Genomic DNA, 23,821 nt, shown 5'->3' on the forward strand with positions numbered 1-23,821 from the left:
TATATCTATATTTATATATAACATATATATTATATATCTATATGTAGATATCTATATAGATATACATGTCTATCTCTATATAGACATCTCTATGTAGAGATATATATATCTCTCTCTATATATTTTTTGAGACAGAGTTTTGCTCTTGTTTCCCAGGCTGGAGTGCAATGGCATGATCTTGGCTCACCGCAACCTTGGCCTCCTGGGTTCAAGCAATTCTCTTGTCTTAGCCTCCCGAGTAGCTGGGATTACAGGTATGCACCACCACACCTGGCTAATTTTGTGTTTATTATATACATATATATATATATAAAATCTATATCTGTGTATGCATATATATATATAGATATAGATATAGATAAGCTCTATGGGGAGCACCTGTGGCTCCAGTGCTAATCCTGCTTCTGCTTTGTGTGATCACAAGAGAACAAAATAGGACATAGTGTTGATTTCCATGGTAAGTGATTCTACAGCTTCAGCCAAGGCAGAACTCAAGCTTATCCCATAGCATGGTTTCAATGGGGGCACGAATGGGGATGACTTGCCTTGTCAAAACAGACCCTCCTATGTTTGAGTAAATGGCTTCAAAGAAGGTTTATTAGTTTGCTGGCACTGTCATAACAAAGTACCACGAACTGGGTGGCTTAAACAATAGACATGTATTGCCTTACAGTTCTAACGGCCTGAGGTCCAGACCATGGGTTGGTTCCTTCGGAGGGCTGTGAGAGAGACTCTGATCCATGCCTCCAGCCTCACTTCTGGTAGTTTGCTGGCATTTTTTGGCATTCATTGGTTTGTAGAAGCATCACCCCAATCTCTGCCTTCATGTTTACATGGCATTCTCCCTGTGTTTATTTCTTTGTAGAGATTTTCCCTTTGTATAAAGACATCCGCTCATATTGGATTAGGGGCCTGCACTACTTAGTTATGGTGTCATCTTAATTAATTACATCTGTAATCAGCCTATTTCCAAATAGGGTCACACTCTGAGGTACTGGAGATTTGGACTTCAATGTATTAGCATTTGGGAGGCACAATTCAACCCATAATAGAAGGCCTTAAACTATTTCCCAAGTTGGGATTTTAAGTATCCTCTGGTTGATTTGTTTCCTTTTGTGTGTGTGTTGGGGGGTGGTTAAGTTTTATGCAGTGGTCAACATGACCATTGTATAGAAATGTTTGAAATGTGTCATTAAATCTTTATGCTAAAAAGCAACAATAAATTATTTCTTTTTCTCTTTTTCCTTCCTTCCTTCCTCCCTCGCTCCATCTCTCCCTCCCTTCCTTCCTTTTTTTATACATTATGTCATGCTTACATCTGGTACATGACTGGAAAATTCTGAGTCAGCAGAAAATAGAAGGGCCTTAAAAGTAGGATAGGATAGGAGACAGAGATTGTAATATATCAATATGTTGGTACTCATCCTTCATGTTTTAAAGAAAAAATGACAACATAGAGCCTCATTAAGTTCTGAATGACCAGGTTTCCTATAGCAAATATTTTAGCCCTCTTGTGTGTGCCCAGTTTTCATTTTTTGTTTTTGTTTTTGAGTCTTGAAGAGCACTAGCTGCTTATCTCATAGGCAAAGGCAAGGTGCTCTTTGTAATGTTATTCTGCATTCTATTTTCTATCCAAGATGATGTCCATTAGGGAATGATGTTACCTATAGCAGCCAAACTGGCCACTTAAAAGATTGCCCAAGAAGAGGGTGTTAGCAAGTGATTCTGCTTTAGCGATGAAATGAGTCAACTGCAGTTACCTTGTAGCTGGGTTTTGGTGTTGTATAAATTTGTCTTCCCAACATGTGTTATTTTCATCATCTATATTTAGAAAAATATTTTGCTCATTAATACCCACAAGAAACTTTTGAAGAATACTTTCTGTGTGAAGGCCCAGTTTCCAGCCCAGACAACTTTGAACTGGATAAGGCATGATCTCTGTCTTGAGGAGAAGTATACCCTCATGAAGTTGAACTCATTTAAAAACCCGGATATACACATGTGTATGTCTGCAGCACGAATGACCTGAATGCCCATTGTGATCAGTGCTAGAATACAGGGCAAGTGTCAGACACTTTGCAGGTGGTTGATGAAGATACCGTGTCAGCCTGTAGGTTATTCTTGCACTCTTGCTATTGCCTCTTTTCTCAAACCTCATTGACCATTCTGCTGGCCACTTTTGAGGGTCAGGCAAGTGAGGGTAGGCATAAGACCTGGATATGTCTTTGAGCATATCTGCTGAGTCATGATTGTTGTCATGATTAGTGTCCTCTTCCCCAATGAAGGACAACTCTTGAATGTCCTCTCTTAACCTTAAGGTGCTCTTTAATTCTTTAATTCATCAGCATTCTCAACATTATTTTAATACTTAACTCTTTTTTCACTGGCCTAAACTTATTTTCAAAACCCTCAACTTAGCTTCATTCAACAGCATTTTAATGTGTGGAATGATGGATTCCTGCATATAAATGTATAGTTTATTAATGGAATGGAGTCACATTGCCGTGGAAGAATTCTTTCTAATTTTATGCCAGGTTAACTATGCTTCTGCAGAGAACACTGCATCTTTCAGATGCTCTGCCAATGGATTTCAGTGTGAGACCTGCTAGTATAAGAGAATGCAACCACAGATCTGGCCGGAGAATTGCCAGGTAAAATATATATTACTAAAAATAGCAATAGGAACCCTTGTAGTAAGACGTGGCCAAAAATGAAAGGCAACATACTAAAATAAGGCATCAGCCATGCCTTCGCGGAGTCACACAGACAGAAGATGGCATCTCATTTGTTTTCATTCACACTGTTTTCCTAGGATCCAGCACACTGCTGGTGCTTTGTAAATACATGTTCTCAAACTGTATAATTGAACAGATTGAAAACAGTTAACCCAGTAGTTCTGAAATTGGAGGTCCTCTTAAGAACTATTTAAAGAACCAACAATTTATTTGATAAATGACTTGCAAGCACGTCAGAAGATTACAATTCTGAATGTTTTTATTATTAATGTAATTATTTTTAAGGATAAACAAATAGAAATTGATAAATGTAATTGAAGTATGGTCTTCAAAGTCCAATCAAATAATATCAAATCTGAACATCTGTAAATTAATACACCCCAAAAGTTGTATATCATGGAATAAATTCTCTGCAGTGCTTAGTATTTTTATTTTTAAGTTTTATTTATTTATTTATTTATTTATTTATTTATTTATTTTGAGATGGAGTCTCGTTGTGTCGCCAGGCTGGAGTGCAGTGGTGCAGTCTCGGTTCACTGCAACCTCTGCCTCCTGGATTCAAGCGATTCTCATGCTTCAGCCTCCCTACAGGTGCGTGCCACCATGCCCAGCTAATTTTTTGTGTTTTTTTGTAGAGACAGGGTTTCACCATGGATGCTAACTTAGTATTAACTCACCATAGTGCCTAACATGGTGTGCCTGACTAGCACATGGAGTTGAATCACATTTAGCCAGTGCTTGGTAAGCATTTATTCATTTAAAATTGAAGGAGAAATGTCCAAAACATCACCTAAAATAAAAATCAATGAAAATTTGTTCATAATCAAAACTTTACAGCATTATGACAGATATAAAAGTTTCATTCAGCAGTTCTTGAGTTCCTACTCTGTACCAAGGATCCAGACTTAATGATGCAACTTCTTGTTCTGAACTTTATTGTTTGAAAACAACAATTTTTCTTATTATATGATTTAGATTTTATTGTGTATCATTCTCTTAATTATGATTAATGGAGACAGTTTCATTTATTAGGCTCTTTTTAGAAACCAACTTCTTCCCACTCTGAGAAAGATCAAATTATTCCTACCCTTTAGAATTCCTGAATTCCATAGAAAATTAATGCCCTGACTATTTCAATTAGGAAATATGTGCAGTAATTAATTTGTTTAAGAGCTCGGTAAAAAGTCCTTTCGAAGAGACTCAGTTCAAGGAGGATGTTGATTATAACAAGAGGTCTCTCAATATTGACATCATGTTTGTGCTAAGGTCATAGACTCTCATTATAACTTAGGTGTTTTGACATGTGCTGACATGTTTAACTTGCTGAAACACATTTAAATATTTCTATAAATCAGCTACCAAAAATGAAGACTACCCTCAACAAGAAGTATCCTTGAGAAATGACTGCAGCATCCATCATGAAGTCATGTTACAAAGAGTCAAAGTTGCTAGTCTCTTTGCAGTGTAAAATGAGAATTTCCTGTGTGTCCTAATGGGACCAGTGAGAGTTGGTGTTGTCATTTCTGTAGGAGTCATGATAAAGTGTCTTCAATGCTTGTAGGTAGATAAAATCATTCTCCATGAGGGTATCTCATAGGACTCAGCACACAATATCCAAGCGTTTAATCATGTACCAACATAATCATACAGTTTACAAACTGGTACAAAGATAAATCACTAAATTATGGACAATGTCCAAGCTTTGCTAAAGTGGCCAGGCTGTAAGAAGGGGAAGTTGTCACTGAATTATATGCAGGGTGCATGCTCCTGTGAACAAAAGAATGGCCTTATCTGCTTGAGTCTAGAAAAGGAGGAATTTTGTACCATATAAAGACACTTTATCTAAAAGACACAGTCTGACCACTAGAAAATGCACAGGATTAGGGGACATAGAGAAACCATTAGCTTTTCTTTATCTTTGTTGAAATATTCCTCAAGAGTATCCTATTCCTTTTCTCTGGTTCTTTGTTACTGACAACCTTTTGACAACACATCCATTTCCAAATTACCTAAGTATCTGGTATCTAATGCCAGGAAAAGAGTGTCCTGGGCTTGTTGGAAGTGTTCATTTCTTGATAAATTAGTAAATATGCTGTTTATTCTTCCATGGTAAATTGATAAATCTGTTAGTGTCTGATTTGTCATTTATCTCTTGAGAATTTGGTTGTTATGAACCAGCCCCTAAGAGGCCAGTTAACTCTTGGCACACTGATAAGTTAAATTTCTGGGACCAAAATAATTAAGGGGGCAGGGTGCGGTGGCTCACACCTGTAATCCCAGCACATTGGGAGGCCAAGGCGGGTGGATCACTTGAGGTCAGGAGTTCAAGACCAGCCTGGTCGACATGGTGAAACCACATCTCTACTAAAAATACAAAAATTAGCTGGACATGGTAGCTGGCGCCTGTAATCCCAGCTACTCAGAAGGGCTGAGGCATGAGAAACGCTTGAACCCGGGAGGCAGAGGCTGCAGTGAGCCGAGATCTTGCTATTGCACCTCCAGCCTAGGCAACAGAGTGAAGCTCAGTATCCAAAAAAAAAAAAAAAATTAAGGACTAGACTCTGGGCCCTTAAGTCCAACAGACTCTGAGGGAGGCTCCAAGGCCCTGCTCAGGCCCACTGCTTGTCTTCCTCTTTAATACTGGGGTTCTTTCACGGTTAGCATGTTCTAATTATGACCACCTGCCTTAGTCCATTTGTGTTGCTGTAAAGGAATACCTAAGACTGAGTAATTTAGAAGGAAAGAGGTTTACTTGGCTCAGAGCTCTGCAGGCTGTGCAAGAAGCCTGGTGCTGGCATTTGCTCAGCTTCTGGTGAGGCCTCAGGAAGCTTTTACTCTTGGTGGAAGGCAAGGGGAGCTGGCGTGTCACATGGCGAGAGAGGGAGCAAGAGAGGTGTCAGGCTCTTCTAAACAGCCAGCTCTCATGTGAACTAATAGAGCGAGAACTCACTCACCATCACAGGGAAAGGCACCAAGCCATTCATGAAGGATCTGCCCCCATGATCCAAACACCAGTTCCCACCTTCAACACTGGAGATTACATTTCAACATGAGAGTTGGAGGGGACAAACATCCAGATTGTATCACTATCCATTGATTAGTCGGTGACTTTAAACATACATGATATAAATGATGAATTGATGGGTGCTGACGAGTTGATGGGTGCAGCACACCAACATGGCATAAGTATACATATGTAACAAACCTGCACATTATGCACATGTACCCTAGAACTTAAAGTATAATAAAAAAAAAATCCACATTTTCTCAAAAACAGACTTTTCAAAGTCTTTAAAACAGATCTACCAAGTTGTAAGTACATGGATGAGGTAAAGTCCCTTTATATATCTTGTAGTTTGCAAGACACGATTTGATACTACACATCCTAACATGCCAATATAATCCTTCTGCTAATGCCCTCCTTGTAAACCTGGACCCAATCAACTATCACATTCCACTTTCATGCCTCAGTTCTTCCAGGCTTTGTAATGGAAAGGGCTTGTGCCCAGTACAACAGTTCAGCATAACAACAGCAATAAAAAGTTTATGAGTGATTATTATGAGCTAGCCAATATTGTGGGTATTTTCATACATGTTTAATTATCTAATTAGCTCTTCACCCTGTGAAACAATTTCCATTTTACAGATTAAGTAATAGAGGCTTTTCATCATAAAGCAACCTGTTCAGAGTCACACAGTGGAATATGTAAAGTTTGAGCCTGGGCTTATCTGACTTTAGGATCCAGATTCTTTATGGTATGACCTGCTGTCTCTCTCTAATTTACTAAATGAGCTTTAGTAGAGATCTTGTCCTTTAATAGTACTATAACTTTCCGGTAACAAAAACTCATATATTACAAACAACTTTGATGTTACAGTGGGATAGATCTCACCAATTAAGACAGTGGACTACAGAATGTAGCATCTAGTAATTGAGCTGATTTAGGATTTCTTAATAGAATTCAATTTAACTAAAAGATTTTTGATTATTAAATAACTCAGGCAATGGTTGGGCTGGGTTGATTGTGGTTTAATTGCTCTAGGGCCCTTCGCTTTGGCAATCTTTTCACAAACTTAAAATTGAGTTCATTGTCTGGTGTCTGTGAAGAGCTACAAGATTTACCATTTAGGCTGAATATTCTCAATAGCTCAAGGTCTCCTAAAAGAGACGGTAAGATAAATATCATCTCAATGAAATATGTTAACAACCGTATTAACAAATTGCTGTGGGAATAAGAGGGGAGGGCACTGAATCTCCTGGGTTTCTGGGAGAGTTTTACCAGTGAGGAGGTATCATTTGCTCAGGTCTATAAAGGACAGACTGGGAGTTTGCTGGGTGAAGAAATGAACAGGAAGGAGGGCTTTGCAGACAGTGGGCCCAGGTTCCCCAAAAGTATTGACATATGAAAGAATTCTGTAAGTTCGTAGAATGATGAGAAATTCAGTGTGGTGGGGTTTTATTTTATTTTGTAATTGTGAGCACATTGGCTAAAGATTGAGACAGGCAGCTGGTATGTTAGAGCCATATCATGAGGTTTGACATATGGAAGTGCTTAATTCTCTGTTGCTAACATATTTTGACTGCCGGTCTAAAGAAGGAGAATCAATGAGACAGACTTAGCTCCCCCATGATCAAGTAGTGTCTAATTTAAAAGTCTGATTATTCCAGCTTTCTGACTCTGATTAGCCTCTGCTTCAGATCATATTCAGTGTATGCAGTGGAAAAAGGATAAACCTTTTCATTCACATTGAACTTTGTTTAGATAAGAGATTGTTAATATGTGGTTATCACAGCATTGTGTCTGAAAAGTCTGGGGGGCTTGCTGAGAAAGCACTTTCCTGGGTCTTGGGATTTCAATATTATTGGTATGAGGATGATGCCCAGGAATATAAGTTTTTAACATTCTGCAAGATTCTGTTACATACATGAATATGCAGACTCTTGCCCTATAGGCTAAAATGAAAACGATACAGTTATGCTGATTAATTAGAGCTCTCCTGTAACTCATTTTAAGATAAAAGGAACTACAAGACAATGTATTAACAATGTTAAAATAGAGTTACATGATAAACTTCCAGAAGATTAGATACAACGTGGGTTATGTTAAGTCAATGTATTCTTATATGTATACATTAGAGCAAAGGTTACAAAATGGCAGCTTATTTAATTCAAATTTTCCCTCAGAAATGTTGTTTGTGGCTTATATGATAGTCCAATTGTTAAGAGTTTCAATTAGTTTTTGCATATGAATACTGAATATTTCATATAAAATTTTGTATTCAGACAGTATAATATACACATCACACTGGTTGGAGGATGCGTCCTTTGGAAAGAATCCAGAATCTCAAGCTTACCATGGACCCCACCCAGCCTGCTCCACCCTGTGCCTTTGCCCAGCCTGCAGACATTTTCCTGTCTCCCTGAAGGAAGGTGAATTCACATCTTAACACTCCATGCCTTCTAGCTTCATTCCCTGTTCTTTTCTCACTTCTTTCCATGCTCAGGAACTGCCGATTACTGGGAGGTGGGCGAACAGAGACCTCCACCCCTCTCTGTCTTTGTGCATGTTCTTACTTAGATCTAAAATGTCCTTGTCAACTTTATATTTTTGTTCATCTTTTAAGACATCATGCAAGTATCGTATCAACTGTGCAATCTTCCCTGGCTTCTCCCAGACCAATTCAGGAATTCCTCATCTTAGCTCTCTAAAAACTTTGCAAAATTCTCTTGTATCTCTTATCACATATGTATTTTAACATCTCTACAACCATATCATAGGTTTATTCCGTACTTGACAATTTAAAGAAATTTTTACCTAGGCTTTATATAATAGGGATTATCTCAAACCCACAGTTAATCTGAAGATCTAATAATCCCACACATGCAACTTCTTCATTATCTTAGTAGCAGAAATTGTGGCATTATTTTGGAAGAATGCATAACTGTTTTGACTACTCAGAAATGTTTAGGCAGAATTTCATCAGGTAGGTGCTGTGTATTCTTTTTCATGTCATTATTGTGATTTCACTTCCAAAGTGAAGTTGAATATATCAAAGAACACCTGAAAAATCTACTTCATTGAATTATTTCCCATCGTAATATACTACAACTACCTCTTAGCTGAATGAAATTTGTGAACATTTCTTAAAAGAGCAGCCTGTTCTATATTTAACTATAGACTTATCTAACATTGAAGTCATATTTAACTCTGAATTCTGTTTAATCTCTTTTAGTAAAATAGCCTATTTTTTTCTTCATAAAATGCCAGTTTCAACCATTCACTACCATTTTCAACTTTCCATTTCCCCAAATATCATCTGAAGTTTTTTTTTTTCCTGTTCTTGAATATACTTATTAGTTTCTCTCTCTCTTTTTTTCTGGCTCAGTGCCATGCAGGATTTAATTAATTCCTTCTGCAGTATTTGCATGCTATGATTTTCTTTAATTTATTCCCTCTACACTCTTGCCTTATTTAATTCAAGAGAACATTTGGGGAATGGATACCGTTTGCATAAAGGATGCAACGCAAATAAATTATGCTGCTTCCAGCTGCCATAATGGGTAAGCAAAATCCTGCAAAGCCATTTCGGTAAAGTCCGTCAGCAAACAATGAGAGCAATTCTGATTAATGTGGGTTAAAGTTACACTAAAAGTCATTAGTGCACGTCAACTGCAATTGCATACTTTAAGTTTTAAAAAGTAATGCTGGGTTTAAATGTTTAAAATTACACTTTCAGCACTAGTTCCAGAAAGGATGTGTAATCCTGGCCCTGTTTGGCTGATAGTTTCCTGTCCAGATGGAATTGTGCATATGAATTTATAGAGCATTACAAGCTTGGATGTCCAGTGGTTGTACCATGATGTTTCACTGATCAAATTCCTTTCCTTTGTGAATTTTTGCCAATATGATGACATTTAATTTTTTGAAAATAACTTCAACTCCCATTAAAACTAACTGGGTGAATTAATTAAGCATATTTCTGGAAGCTGTTAGGAGACAGAAATAGGCCTGAAGAGAAGGAGAAGCAGGGTTAGAGGTAGTGGCACTGGTGGAACGTGACACAGAGGAGATCATTCTAGTCTGGCTGTGCCCCTGTGTCCTCTCTTGGGGACCTCTCATTAGACACTAGGCTTTGGGTCCTGTGCAATATTGCAGTTCTCTGGGGAATCAAGCCCTTGATGGGGAAGCAAGCCCTAGACACCTAGGATGCTGAGCCAGAGTGAGCTCCTTTTATTGGAAGCCTAGTGTAGTTTGTCTGACTGCTGGTCGTCTAGGAAACCCAGGCGGAGAAGCATACATCATTGCAGTGTTAGCTGTGTGTCCTTCAACAAAATGATGAACTTCTCAAGGTCTTGGTTTGTTATTTTAAAGTAGGGAATTTTTCTGCCAGCTGAGGTGTGAAAAAAAAAAAGAGAGAGAGAAAGAGATAAAATAGGAATTATGTGTCTCACATAGAATTCCTTGGAAATTTGAATCATATTCCAAATAAATGATATGTATTTTTTCTCAAAAAGAACTATAGAACAATACATAAGTGGCCAATAAAAATATAAGATTATATTTCCTGATCTTCACAACTTTTTTGATTTATACCCAGATGACATTCCACATATGAGTTAATTTATTTAAGTGGAGAGTAACAGAATGCTAGAATTCCTTCTGAATATAAATGTTATTTGTCTACATGGTCCTGAATTTTAGAGAGCAAAATGCCCAATTGTCAAGATTTTGACCTTTTTCTTTACAGTTTTATTGCAAAGTAATGTTAGCAGAGAAAAGGGTGGTGTGATTGTTTAGGTAATGTCAAGAGGACAATTTCTGAGTTTTCTGGCACACACTAAGGGCATAATTTTCTGCTTCTCCATAAAATTGGCAGGCAGAATCTCGATGTCTCTGTCTTTATTGCTCAGATATAACTCAAGCAACACATTCCATATGGTCAGAGAGCCTAAGGCCTTTCTGGACCAGTCTTGGAGGAAAGGAAGGCTTCAGTGTGGTGTAGTCAGTAGAACTTACAGACTGCTCTCTATGCACCAGGCACCATCATTTACCTTTTGCACATATTTTTGAATTACATTTTCACAACAGTTCCTACTGCTTTCCTTCAGTGGTTCATTTATGTAAAAAAATAGACTACTAAAGCTTTCTGAGAAGAAAAGATAGCTGCTTAATGATAAAATGGATTGTTTTCAAAACTTTCCATGGTCTTAAGAACGTGAGAAATTTCAGAGCTAGGAGGCAGAATACTTATTTACGTGCGAAAATTAGCAAGAGGTTAATAGACTAAATTCAAAATGAAACAATAATTTTAAAACGAGATGCATACCAAGGACAATGGCCAAGCTCTCTTGTTCTAAATACAAGTTTGCTGTCTGCAGGAAGGGCCTGGCTGTCCTAGAACCATGCCAGAATTCATCACAGAGGCTAGGAGTTCAGGAGGTGGAGTTAGACAGATCAAGATTAAACCTTGGCTTCTGTTTTCTAATGTTAGGCAAGTCACTTAGGTTCTCTGCGTATTCATTTTCTACTTACAAAGTGAGAATAATAAAATGCTTACTTTATACAGTTCAGATTAACTTAGTTTGTACAAAATAACATACCTAGCACAATGCTAAATTCATGAAGATTAAGTAAAGCTATTATTACTAAAATTTGTGTTGCCTAGGCAACTTTTAAAGGACAGCCTTCCCGGTGCTTAAGATTGGAGTGAATCCTTGGTGCTTAGCATTACTGTATCTGAGTTTAGAAAACAGTGGGCTGAGGCGCTGTATCTGGCATCAGGGGTTCATACCCTAAGGAGATGACACAGATCTTTTCCCACTTACAACACAAGGAATCGTCAGAAAGCAGACTCTCTGCTTACTCCTGTCCAAATCAAGTTATATTTCCCTTTTTTCTTATGAAGCAGCATATAGACTTCAAGCCAAAGTCCTTGTTAATGCAAATACGATCTATTGACTTTAATAAGTCTTCTGTACTGTTTTATGAAACTTGCCATTTGTATATTCACAAGCCCACAATACGCAAATTCATAGCAAAATACGGATCTCATCTAAATGTTCCTTTGGCAATGAGAATAGTTAACTGCTCATTTCTTGCCATCTTTTCTCTATGGTAAAGGAAGGGCATTAATGCTTTTGAGTGAAACACAAGAGCTACTTTTCTGCATAATTGATTTATAAGTACTCTGAAGTACTATAATAAGAATGATAAATAAAATTCCACATTGTACATTGCTACAAAAAAACTAAAACACAAAGAAACCTATAGGTGTTTCTTTTTTTTTTTTTTTTTTGAGATGGAGTTTTGCTGTTGTTCCCCAGGCTGGAGTGCAATGGCACGATCTCGGCTCACTACAACCTCCGCCTCCCAGGTTCGAGCAATTCTCCTGCCTCAGCCTCCCGAGTAGCTGGGATTACAGGTATGCACCACCACGCCCGGCTAATTTTGTATTTTTAGTAGAGATGGGGTTTCTCCACTTCGGTCAGGCTGGTCTCGAATGCCCAACCTCAGGTGATCCACCCGCCTCAGCCTCCCAAAGTGCTGGGATTACAGGTGTGAGCCACTGCTCCTGGCCTGGTGGTTTTTAAAATCATCTTTTAAGTCTACAAAAATAGTCAAAATAGAATATCATTAATTTTTATTTCTAAAAGTACTTTCCCTGAGGGCTTTATGTTATTGTATCAGACCAAATATTCCTTTGTATCATATTGTGTGAATTTTATAAATTAATTAAGATCTTGCTTGGGGGCAAAACATGTCATACAAGATACAGTATGTTGGAGAGAAAGAGCTCCAAAAATCATAGGTTCCCTTCAATTTAGACACCTTAAAAGCTCAGGTTATTTTGAAATCTTCTTGAGGAACTCCACACACAGTGGCTTCTATAAGTTAGCGGAGTCCCAGGGGGTCGTCTGAGAGATATTTTGATCTGTAGTTGATGGCACTGGAGGGGGTGACTCAATCTAAAATAAGACATCAAAAGCTTCCAAGACTTAGTATCTACGGTATAATTTAAATTTATGAAGTGATGTGTTGGGGGGGTGCATTTTTGCTAGAGCGTCAAAACAAGAAATTATTGACTTCAGAGTAGACAAGATGATAGTCCCAGAGGACAGAATAAAATATCTTAGTTAAAACAGAGCAGCACGTTAATGCCTATTTAAGACTTTTTGAACATGGCAAAACACATAGAAAATACGCAAGGTACTCTCTATAGTTCTGGTTCTCAGATGTCTGTGTGCATCAGAATCATATGCTAAAATGCATATTCCCAAGTCAGGCACTAACCCTGATCACTGAAATTTTCTGAGGGGGAAGGTAGCAATTCTGATGTAAACCAAGGTCTAAGAATTGCTACTCCATAGGTTTTGCCATATCATATCTCGGCCTATAGGGAAAAGGCTTTGAATTCATAGAACGGAAAGCACTACAGTGGTTTCTTATTCTACCATAAACACTCACAAAAAGAGGAAATTTTATTAGAACATTTATCAGCAAGGTATTTTTGGAAGATTTTATGTTGCTTATGTGTGCATTTATTTAATAAATGATCTTCAAATACCTCACTAAGTATAATCAACTGCAATTCCTGTTGGCAATACAAGAATGAATCAAACAATTGAAAATATCTCCAGTTTACTCACATTCTAATTGTAGAGACACACAAGCAACCAGCAAAATGCAATAGAAAGCATTGAGATAGATGCATGCACAGGGTATTATGAAAGAATGAAGGCAGAGATGAGAGCTTTAACCCAACTCGAAGAGGGCAGCTTCTAAGAGGAAATGATACTTAAGTCAAATCTTGAAAAAATGATTATATAAAAAGGTTCACTTGAGGGTGTCTATGCGAGCATGTCTGGGTCATAAAGAATGAAGTTAAAAGATTCAAGGGCATGAAACAGCTGAGATAACAAGAAGTAATTAAATCTATCACTTTAAATATTTATGCATATATTTAATTGATTTCAAATAGATATAGTAATGAAATATAACCAGTGTAAGAGTCATGTGAGAAGAGTGCAAAAAGCAGAAAGGGTCAGATTATGAAAGCCTTGTTTGGTAAAATAAAAAAAATTAATTTTCTCTTGTAAGCAAAAGAGACTAAATGATTTTAAGGACCAAAGTGAAAAGATCAGATTTGCATAGTTGAAAGCCACTTCTGCCATTCTGATTACATTATGGAGGATGATTAAAGGTAGGGTAATGCAATTGAGGATGGGAAAATATGGTAATTTTGGCAAATGGCAGTGGAAGAGGTGGAAATGGATATGAACAATATTAAGAAAGCAATAACAAGGACTTCAAGTCAATGTGAGTTGTACTGTGAGTGAATAATGGCACACAAAATCAACACTTGATCTGCAGAAATACCTTACTAACAAATGTTAGGAAAACAAATTGCCCATTCTCCATCACACAGGATTTGGAGAGAAACTAAAAGTTGGGCTTCATTCTTTTGGAATCCAGAAACTCTTCCCTGTCCTCTGGGGCATGGAGGTGGCAAGAACTGTGGAGTGGGGTTCATTGGATTTTGATAGGCATCAAAATGACCTGGTAAGTGTTTTAAAAATCCTAAATTTGGATCAATGGATGGAAAGCACATGAGTGAGTTTTCTCTTAATTATTTAAAAAGTATAATCTACTATCAAGATGGTTAACCTAGGGTTAACAATATCAACTGAGCATCGAACAACACTAATTACTAATTACCCAGTTGATATTAGGCAGCTATTATTATTATAATTATTATTTTGAGATGGAGTCTTGCTCTGTTGCCCAGGCTGGAGTGCAATGGTGCCATCTCCGCTCACTGCAACCCCTGCCTTCCCGGTTCAAGCAGTTCTCCTGTTTCAGCCTCCCAAGTAGCTGGGACTACAAGGGCACGCCACCATGCCCAGCTAATTTTTGTATTTTTAATAGAGACTGGTTTCACCATAATGGTCAGGCTGGTCTCAAACTCTTGACCTCAGGTAATACACCCACCTCGGCCTCCCAAAGTGCTGGGATTACAGGCGTGAGCCACCGTACCTGGCCTAGGTGGGCAGCTATTACATCCCATCAACTTAGCGGATTGAGTGAAGACCTCTGCCTTCACAGGGCTTATGTTCTAATGTCAGTTTAGGGCACAGCACATTATGTTCCACATATCAGATCTTCCCAGGAGTATTATGTGAGGTGGGAAGAGTAGTCACCTCCATGAACTGGATGAGGCTCAAATATGCTTTCAAAACTATGGTATTGTTGCTTTCTACAACATCACAAAAAATACAAGGCAGAAGAATATGTGTGAAATAAAAACAAAGATATATTTAAACAGCTTTATAGCACTTATTTGCCTGATTAATTGGAAGAAGAAAAAGAGAGGAGGAGTAAGAGAAGGAGAAGGAAAAGGAGGTACAAGAAAATGAGAAAACTTTTATTATGAACAATAAAATTACCTGTATACTTTCATCCAGATAAGTCTCATTAACAGTTTTCAAAGTAGCCTTCAAGTATGTTTTAAAATACAGATTATGTAGTTTTATGGCTCATTTTGCTTTAATCTTATTTACATAAAATAATAATGAGACCAGTAAGCAAAAAAGTATGTGTAAGAATATTAATCACAGCACTGTTTACAATTGTCTGTTTAATCTGTTTAATCCAGCTTTTTATATTCTGCCTTTTAGTGTCATTATTTTGTTATTTAAAAGTGTAACAACTACAACAGCAAACAACGTAATTTTGCTGTGATAACATGGTAGCATTAATATTTTGATATATTTTCTATATCGCTATCTATGTATTTCTTTAATAACTATTTGTACCATATCGTATATACAGGTTAGTATTCTTTTCTTCCTTACAATCTAACTTTTCCTAAGCTCTTTAAATATTTAATTATTTCATCATATAAGCTGTATATTTGAAATATTGTTACAGATTTTAGTTATAAATAACTATACACATGTAAATGCATTTCCTTGCTATATCCTGGTAGTATGGTAATAAGTAATAGCTTTTATTTCACTGGTTAATGCTCTTTCTGCTAGTGAAGAATCCACCTTCTCTTTTTTCCATAATTATTTCTGCAGCTACCTGGATATGTATCAGGTGCTCTTATCACCATGTCTGGCATGTTGTGATATGACATCCATCATCTTTCCTTGCCTCTTGTCTGCCTATACGCCAGTGATCCTCCCTCTGCCCACTAAGCTATGCTAGGTTGCCTTGTCCCATCCTCTTGTGCTCACAGGCGAGCTGCTTCCCCCAGGTATCTTTTTTTTTTTTTTTTTTTTGAGACAGGGTCTCACTCTATCACCCAGACTGGAGTGCAGTGGTATGATCACAGCTCACTGCAGCCTCAACCTCCTGGGCTCAAGAGATTCTCCCACCTCAGCCTCCCAACACGTTCTTCTGGCTATGAGCTCACTTCCACAATTTGTCACCTCTTCCTAAGGGACACTGCTTCCAGAATCACTGCCTCAAACCTCCTGGGTGCCTCTGTTACTACGGTAAGGTCAAGGTACAAAGCATCTCTTAGTACTCTGAAGCCAAAATAATGTAATAAATAAAAATTTATTATTACACTCGAATACAGTTAATGATACTATATATTATATACCATATATTATTGTAGTATATTAATATACAATTTTTGTTGTTGTTGTTGTTGTTGTTGTTGTTGTTGAGACGGAGTCTCACTCTGTCACCCAGGCTGGAGTGCAGTGGTGTGATCTGGGCTCACTGCAACCTCCACCTCCTGGGTTCAAGCAATTCTCCTGCCTCAGCCTCCAGAGTAGCTGGGATTACAGGTGTGGACTGCCACACCTGGATAATTTTTGTATTTTCAGTAGAGATGGGGTTTCACCATTTGGTCAGGCTGGTCTTGAACTCCTGACCTCAGGTCACCTGCCCACCTCGGCCTCCCAAAGTGCTGTGATTACAGGCATGAGCCACTGTGCTCAGCCCAATGTACAATATTGTTTTTAAAAAAGGAAGAGAGTCTTCTTTCAGAAGCAAAATCACTTTTTTTCTTCCTTAAGATTACATATTTGGATCCATAAAGGAGTACAACATGTGCCCTAATCTGTAATAGGGATTTTTAAAATTATCTCTTTCAGTTTTTATTTATTGTTCTCTTATTATGGGATTTAGGTACCCATACAATAGGAGCTGGGCTAGAAAATGCATTTAGAAGGGACATCATGCTTTATTTGGAATCACTCTATCTCTTCAGTGACTAAGATTTTGTTATTAGGTGAACTTCCTGGTGCCTGGCTTTTTTTATCTCAATAATTACTTTTGTTTGCCAATATACCTTTAAGAAAGAATAGCATTGGTTTAAACTGGGACTTTCCACATTGTTTTTCTAGTAAGTCCTTGTAATTCTTTGAAAGGTTCTTACTAGTATCTAACCATCCATTCTTGATGGAGAATGAGATGAAGGGATGTTTGATAGAGTCACTCTGTCTTTTCTCCCGAGGCAAGATATCAGAGATGAAGACAATCTTTTGTTAACCATTGCTAATCCAACCCCAGCCCAAAGCTATGTAAATGAGTTTTGGCACTAGTGCTATTTCTGGCAGTCTGTCTGGGGGATCTCAACCTCTAACTAGGCCTTTTCCAACCTTGAACTTTCTCTTAGACAAGCATGCATTTTCTAGGCAGGATGACTTCTGTTTCTGTGTAAGGCCATCCCATTCCTGATGTGGTATAGGAACTGACGCTGAATCAGTGGCTCAGAGACAATAGAATTGGATTTGTCAAGCCTCACAAACCCCTCTTTCAATCACAGACTCTCTCTAGCCTCAGTTCATCAACAGTCAATTATCAGAGAGCTGAAGAACTAGACCTGTGAACCAGGGAATCCTCTCAATGCTTCTATGGAGGTTGGTATGATACCTGCTAACGGCCCTATTCTCTGCCCTGGCTCTTTTCTCTAGTGCTCTTTTCCAACACATCAGCACAGAAGACAAAACATGACCCTTCAACATCTGATTTCTGAATTTAATTTTTCTGGGTTGAACATAAAAAATCATAAAGGGGTACAGTTTACAAAAAAAGCAGACAGGCAGTAAACATATGAAAAGATGTTTGACTTCTTCACATATCATGAAATATAATATGTTAAACGGCTATAGCATTTCATTTCTTATATGTCATATTTACAAAAATCCAACAAAAAGTTCAATGATGTTTTGAACTGGTAAGAACAAAAGCATATATTGGTGCTGAGAGAGTAGATGCGTACCGCCTTAGTGTCAATTTGACAACACTTGTATACACTGAAATTTCTTGTACTTTTTGTTCCAAGAATTATTACACTAAAACACACTTTATAGATATTCTCACTAAATTGTGCCAGTATATGTATAAGGCCAATCATTTAATATTGTGATGTAGAAAAATGATCGAAAATCACTAAGGAAGAATCAAAAAGACAAATATTCACTAGAACTTCCATCAGCAAAGAAGTGAAAAACGTGTCATGGAGAAGAATAAAGAATATACTCAAAAGGAAGGACTTCTAAGATACTTTAAATGAAAAGGTCAATATAAAGAACAGAACGTGGTCTATGAAAATAAAAAAGAATCTATGTGGTATAATTGTTTTCTAGAAGATGAAAGTTAATACTCATAATTATTACCTTCGGGAAGATAGACTGTTTGGAGAAGAGAGGCCTACACTTTTCATGTGGGATCCTCTGTGTCCTATAATGTAACTGTATTTATTTTTTTAAATGACAGTAGGAGGCCGGGTGCAGTGGCTCACGCCTGTAATCCCAGCACTTTGGGAGGCTGAGGCGGGCGGATCACCTGAGGTGGGAGTTCGAGACCACCCTGACCAACATGGAGAAACCCCGTCTCTGCTAAAAATACAAAATCAGTCAGGTGTGGTGGCACATGCCTGTAATCCCAGCTACTCAGGGGCTGAGGCAGGAGAGAGAATCGCTCGAACCCAGGAGGCGGAGTGTGCAAGTGAGCCAAGTGTTGAACCCACGGGCGCCTTCCCAGCCTGGGCAACAAAAGGTGAGAACTCCCATCTCAAAAAAAAAAAAAAAAAAAAAAAAGAGCAGATAGGGTTTGTAGTCCTAGGTTTTATTACACAAATATGCAGAACAAAATGTGTGTGTCCACATGAACTTTTAAAATTTTTATCTGTTTTTTAAGATAATTGAATACTCACATGCAGTTGTAAGTAATAACACAGGGAGGGTTTTTGAGTATATCTCTTTGTTTAGCCTTTTTGATGTTGCTAAATGAGTAAAGCTGTTTAAGTATTTAAATCCTTATGGATAAGGGAGCTGAGGTATTTCTAAGCATTCCTGTATGGAAGCACACCTGGGGCAGGAGCGAGACTTTTAAAGATGACAGCACATTAGAATCGCCTGGGAACTTTTGAAAAGCACTAACGCTCGGGCCTCACATTATACCAATTAAATCAGAATCTTTCGCAGGAGCTGGGAGTAGACACATACAACATTTTTAAAGTTCTCCAAGTGATTTTCAACATGCAACCAGAGTTCAGAACTATTGGTTATATTTCTCAAACTTAAGTGTACATAAGAATCACCTGGGAATCTTGTTAAACTGTAGATTCTAATTCTAGAGATCTGTGATTCGGCATTTCTCAGGAGCTTCAGGTTGATGATAATGCTGGTCACCTGCAGACTGCACTTAAAGTTGCAAAGGGCTGTAGGTATGAGCTGGTATTTGCTGAGATCTTGGATTTTGAAATTCACAGTTCCATTTGAGGATCTATGGACTGTGAAGGTAGGAAAAAATGTGAGCTGGGGAATGGAAGTAGAAGGGAGGAGGAGGGGGGAGTGTGATGGGGAAAGAAGAGAGAGGGCTGGTGAAGAAACAGAAGACAGAGAGTAAATATCAAATAGGTTCTCAGGGTAGGAACTTTCCTTTTGCCCTTCCCTTAAAAAAAAAAAAACACACACACACACACACACACATTGTCCTGGCTGGGCGCAGTTGCTCATGCCTGTAATCCCAGCACTTTGGGAGGCAGAGGTGGGTGGATCATGAGGTCAGGAGTTCAAGAGCAGCCTGGCCAACATGGTGAAACCCCGTCTGTACTAAAAATACAAAAAAAATTAGCGGGACCTGGTGGCGGCCGCCTACTCAGGAGGCTGAGGCAGAAGAATCACTTGAACGTGGGAGGTGGAGGTGGCAGTGAGCCAAGATCACGCCATTTAACTCTAGCCTGGGAAACAAGAGTGAAACTCCATCTCAAAAAAAAAGAAAAAAAAAAAAATTGTCCTTTGGAGGAACTTTGTCTAAATTTCACCATTATCCTCAGCAATCATTAGACCTATGGAAAAATCACAATTTTGAAGAAAAGTTTTGGACTTGTTCCCTGAGAAAATATGAATGCCTTAATGAATTTATTGCTCAGTTCAGTCTTATCTGAGCAAGCATATTAACATCGTAATGGCCCTAAACATTTTGGAAGCAAGGTTAAGGGCAAGGAGAGCACACAATTGAATGGTGTCAAATATTTATCGAGCACCCAATACCTGCCAAGAACTTTCACTTGCATTACCTAATTTAATTTTATAAAAATTCTATAAGCCATGTAAGTTTTCATATCTCCATTTGGAGATGAGGAAGCTGAATCTAAAGCAATCAAGCATTCAAGTTATTTCCCAAGATCACATCAATATAAAAAACCAGAGTTAGTATCTATACTCAGATATTTTCACTCCAAGTTCAGTTTTCTTTTCATTTCAACTAGGAAAGCCTGAACTTACAGAAATAGCAGATAGGTTGAAAAATAAAGAAAAATAGCAAATATTTGATTGCAACAAAAGATGGAGGCTAATATGTTGATTATAGAAACAGTTTTGAAAAGAGCATTGAATTTCAAGAACATAATAAATTTCAAGTTTAAAATGTAATCTTGAAAACTGTGAAGGATTTGCTAATGGACTATTCCAGTAAAAAATTAAACTATTATCAAATAAATGTAAGAGTAGTTAAGGAACCTAATAAGATATTTAGAAAGTTCCTTTCCCTAAGGATTCCCTAAAATTAAAAATAATTCTTAGTTTCCCCTGATTTGTTTGCTCATGACCGTATGATAAACTAAAGCTCTTGTGCAAAGTTATCAGTGTCAAGAACTACACAAATTATTACCCTGGGTATAGAGAGGATGTGTGTCAATGTGTGTGTTGGGGGGTTAGAAGAAATCCAAGTTAAGAAAAGTGGGCAAAGACATTTTAGTATCAAGGTTGAAACAGGAAGATATGGAAAGAGAATTTGTCCTGTGTGCCTGAGGGAATAGACTTATATAATTCTGAGGGAGGTTGGATAGACATATATTATCTACCATCTGTTTCTATACCTTGAGGAGCCTGACTAATGAGATCTTGGATTTGTCCCTAACGTTTGGCAAATAGTTGTGGGAAGACTCTCAAGCTTCATTCTGAAACTCCAAAATTCCTTGATGTGTCAGGACCATTTTATTGCTGTGGGACGTTGAGAGAGCTCACTGTCAGTAAAAACTCATTAACATTCATCCTGTAGGGCCTGCGAAGCAGCTCAGAAACCAGTATTGGTCACCCAGTCAAATTGATTGCTATTGGCATCCAAGCTACATGATATTTCCATGTGTTTATGGGTTGTAACCATGGAATGAGTTGCACCGTTGAACTTTTTACTTAATCTCTTTTCTTTAGCATAGATCATTAGATTACTTTTAGATTCCCACCTCTTAAAATTACTCATAGTAGTTTGAAATATGTACCTTAAAATATATATGAGCTCGTATTCATTTGTTTGACAGGGTTGATCCAAGATAACCCACGGAAAAAATGGTTCATAGGTCAAAGCCCCCTGTAACCCTGAAACCCCTGATAACTAAAGATCTTGGCTTAAAGTAGACCTATTTTATGCTGAATTCCACTTGAATGAAAATAGGATGGTTGCATGTTTCCAGTGCCAATATGGTAAGAAGACTGCTGTTGGTCACAGCCATCTACCAAGAATATGTAAAGTAAGTTTTAGATCGTGCTGAAATAGATATAGTTTTTGCTCTCATGCTGGAAGTCAGTTCAACACCTTATGCATCTACCATACCTATATTAATGTCAGTAGAGGTTATGATTTGATTTAGTTTGGATCTGTGTCCCCACCAAAGTAATGTCAAATTGTAATCCCTAATGTTGAATGTGGGGCCTGGTGGAAGGTGACTGGATCATGGGGGCAGATTTCCCATGAATGATTTAGTACCATCTCCTTGGTCCTGTCCTTGCAATAGTGAGTGAGTTCTCATGAGATCTGGTCATTTAAAGTGTGTGGCACCTCCCCTGTCACTCTCTCTTGCTTCTGCTCCCACCATGTAGGATGGCTGTTCCCCCTTTGCCTTCTGCCTTGATTGGAAGCTTCCCGAGGTCTCCCCAGAAGCAGAAGCCAACTGTACAGGCTGCAGAACCGTGAGTCAATTCAATCTTTTTTCTTTATAAATTACCTAATCTCAGGTATTTCTTTATAACAATGCAAGAATGGATGAATATATGATTCTTTCCAGGGATTTACCCTGGACCCCTTGCCTCTGTCTCTGATGATGCCCTGCCCTATTCTCAGGTTGCTACCTTGTCTTTGCTTCCCCTCCTGGCTTTTGAACTTGGAGTGGTTTCATTTCCCTTTTCAATCCCACAAGGTATACCTTGTGATTAATTTTCAGCTCTGGGAGGATGCTCCCCTCTGGTTTTACCTCTCAAAACTCATGCCTGGTACCAGGTTTTAATTAGCTGCTTGTCAGCCCCTCCCTCCCTTCAGGAGTGAAAAAGGCTCAGGTCAATGTATTGTAATTATAATTGTGTTGAAGATACTTCCAACACACTAGATGCTGACAGGTGAAGAGATACTGAGTGATAAATATCAAGACTAATATTCTTATCACTACTGTCTAGAAATACATACTGACAATGGGATCAAAGAAAACCAGAGCAGCCTAGGGAAGCCTATTCTATCCCATTTGTAAATTTTGATTTATAACTAAACCTGACTGATCTTTGTTATCAATAAATAATGAGTTATTACTGAGGATGCGGACAAATAAATGGGAATGAGTCTGACAAAAAAACTTCAAACCAAACATATGACTTTTTATTCTCTTGTTTTTTCAATAGTTCTAGACTCAGGCATTTCATGAAACTGTGCAAATTTTCAAGGGTAGAACTCAATATGTTGTGCCTGACCCGAAAACTCCAAATTCTGAAAATTAAAGAAAAGGAATCTTTTAGCCTTATTCCTTCAATCCGTTTTATGCAAAAGCATAGCTGAAGTCTGTACTTACTGTTATCGTAATTACTTTTATTTAAACAAGAATTTTGTTATTTATTGTCACAAAAAATCCGGCTTTTATGTGTGTTTGTATGTGAATACATGTAGCTTAAGTATCTAATGTGTGTTTATATGTGAATAAATGTCTATTAAATAATGTAAGGATGACAGTCTTTTCCACATCCTTATATTGAGTGAATTTTAAAACACATTTGAAGCCACCAGGATGATATTCCATTGCTTAAAAACCTTAGTGAGTCCCTTTTGCCTTCAGATATGCTATACTTTTTAATAGTGTTCCATGGTTCTTGAATTTTTCTTGAGACAAAGTCTCTCTCTGTTGCCCACACTGGGGTGTAGTGGTGTTATCTTAGCTCACTGCAACCTCCGCCTCCCAGGTTCAAGCAATTCTCCTGCCTCAGCCTCCCAAGTAGCTGGGATTACAGGCACCCACCACCATGTCTGGCTAATTTTTGTATTTTTAGTAGAGACAGCGTTTTACCATGTCGGCCAGGATGGTCTCAAACTCCTGACCTCAAGTGATCCTCCTGCCTCGACCTCCCAAAGTGATGGGATTATAGGCATGAGCCACTGTTGAATGTTTTATTCTGTATTTCTTTTCCATTCCTTTTTTTTCTCTTTGTATTTCAGTTTGGAAAGTTTCTTGTGATCGATCTTCAAATTCACTGATTCTTTCCTTGTCTATATTGCGTCTAATGATGAGCCTAGATGAGTCAGTTTTCATTTGTTTTAGCATTTATTTTCAATATTTCTTTATGGTTTCCATGTCTCTGTTGA

This window comes from Rhinopithecus bieti, unplaced genomic scaffold (assembly GCF_001698545.2).
Source record: "Rhinopithecus bieti isolate Rb0 unplaced genomic scaffold, ASM169854v2 scaffold_12088, whole genome shotgun sequence".
Classification (NCBI taxonomy): Eukaryota; Metazoa; Chordata; class Mammalia; order Primates; family Cercopithecidae; genus Rhinopithecus; species Rhinopithecus bieti.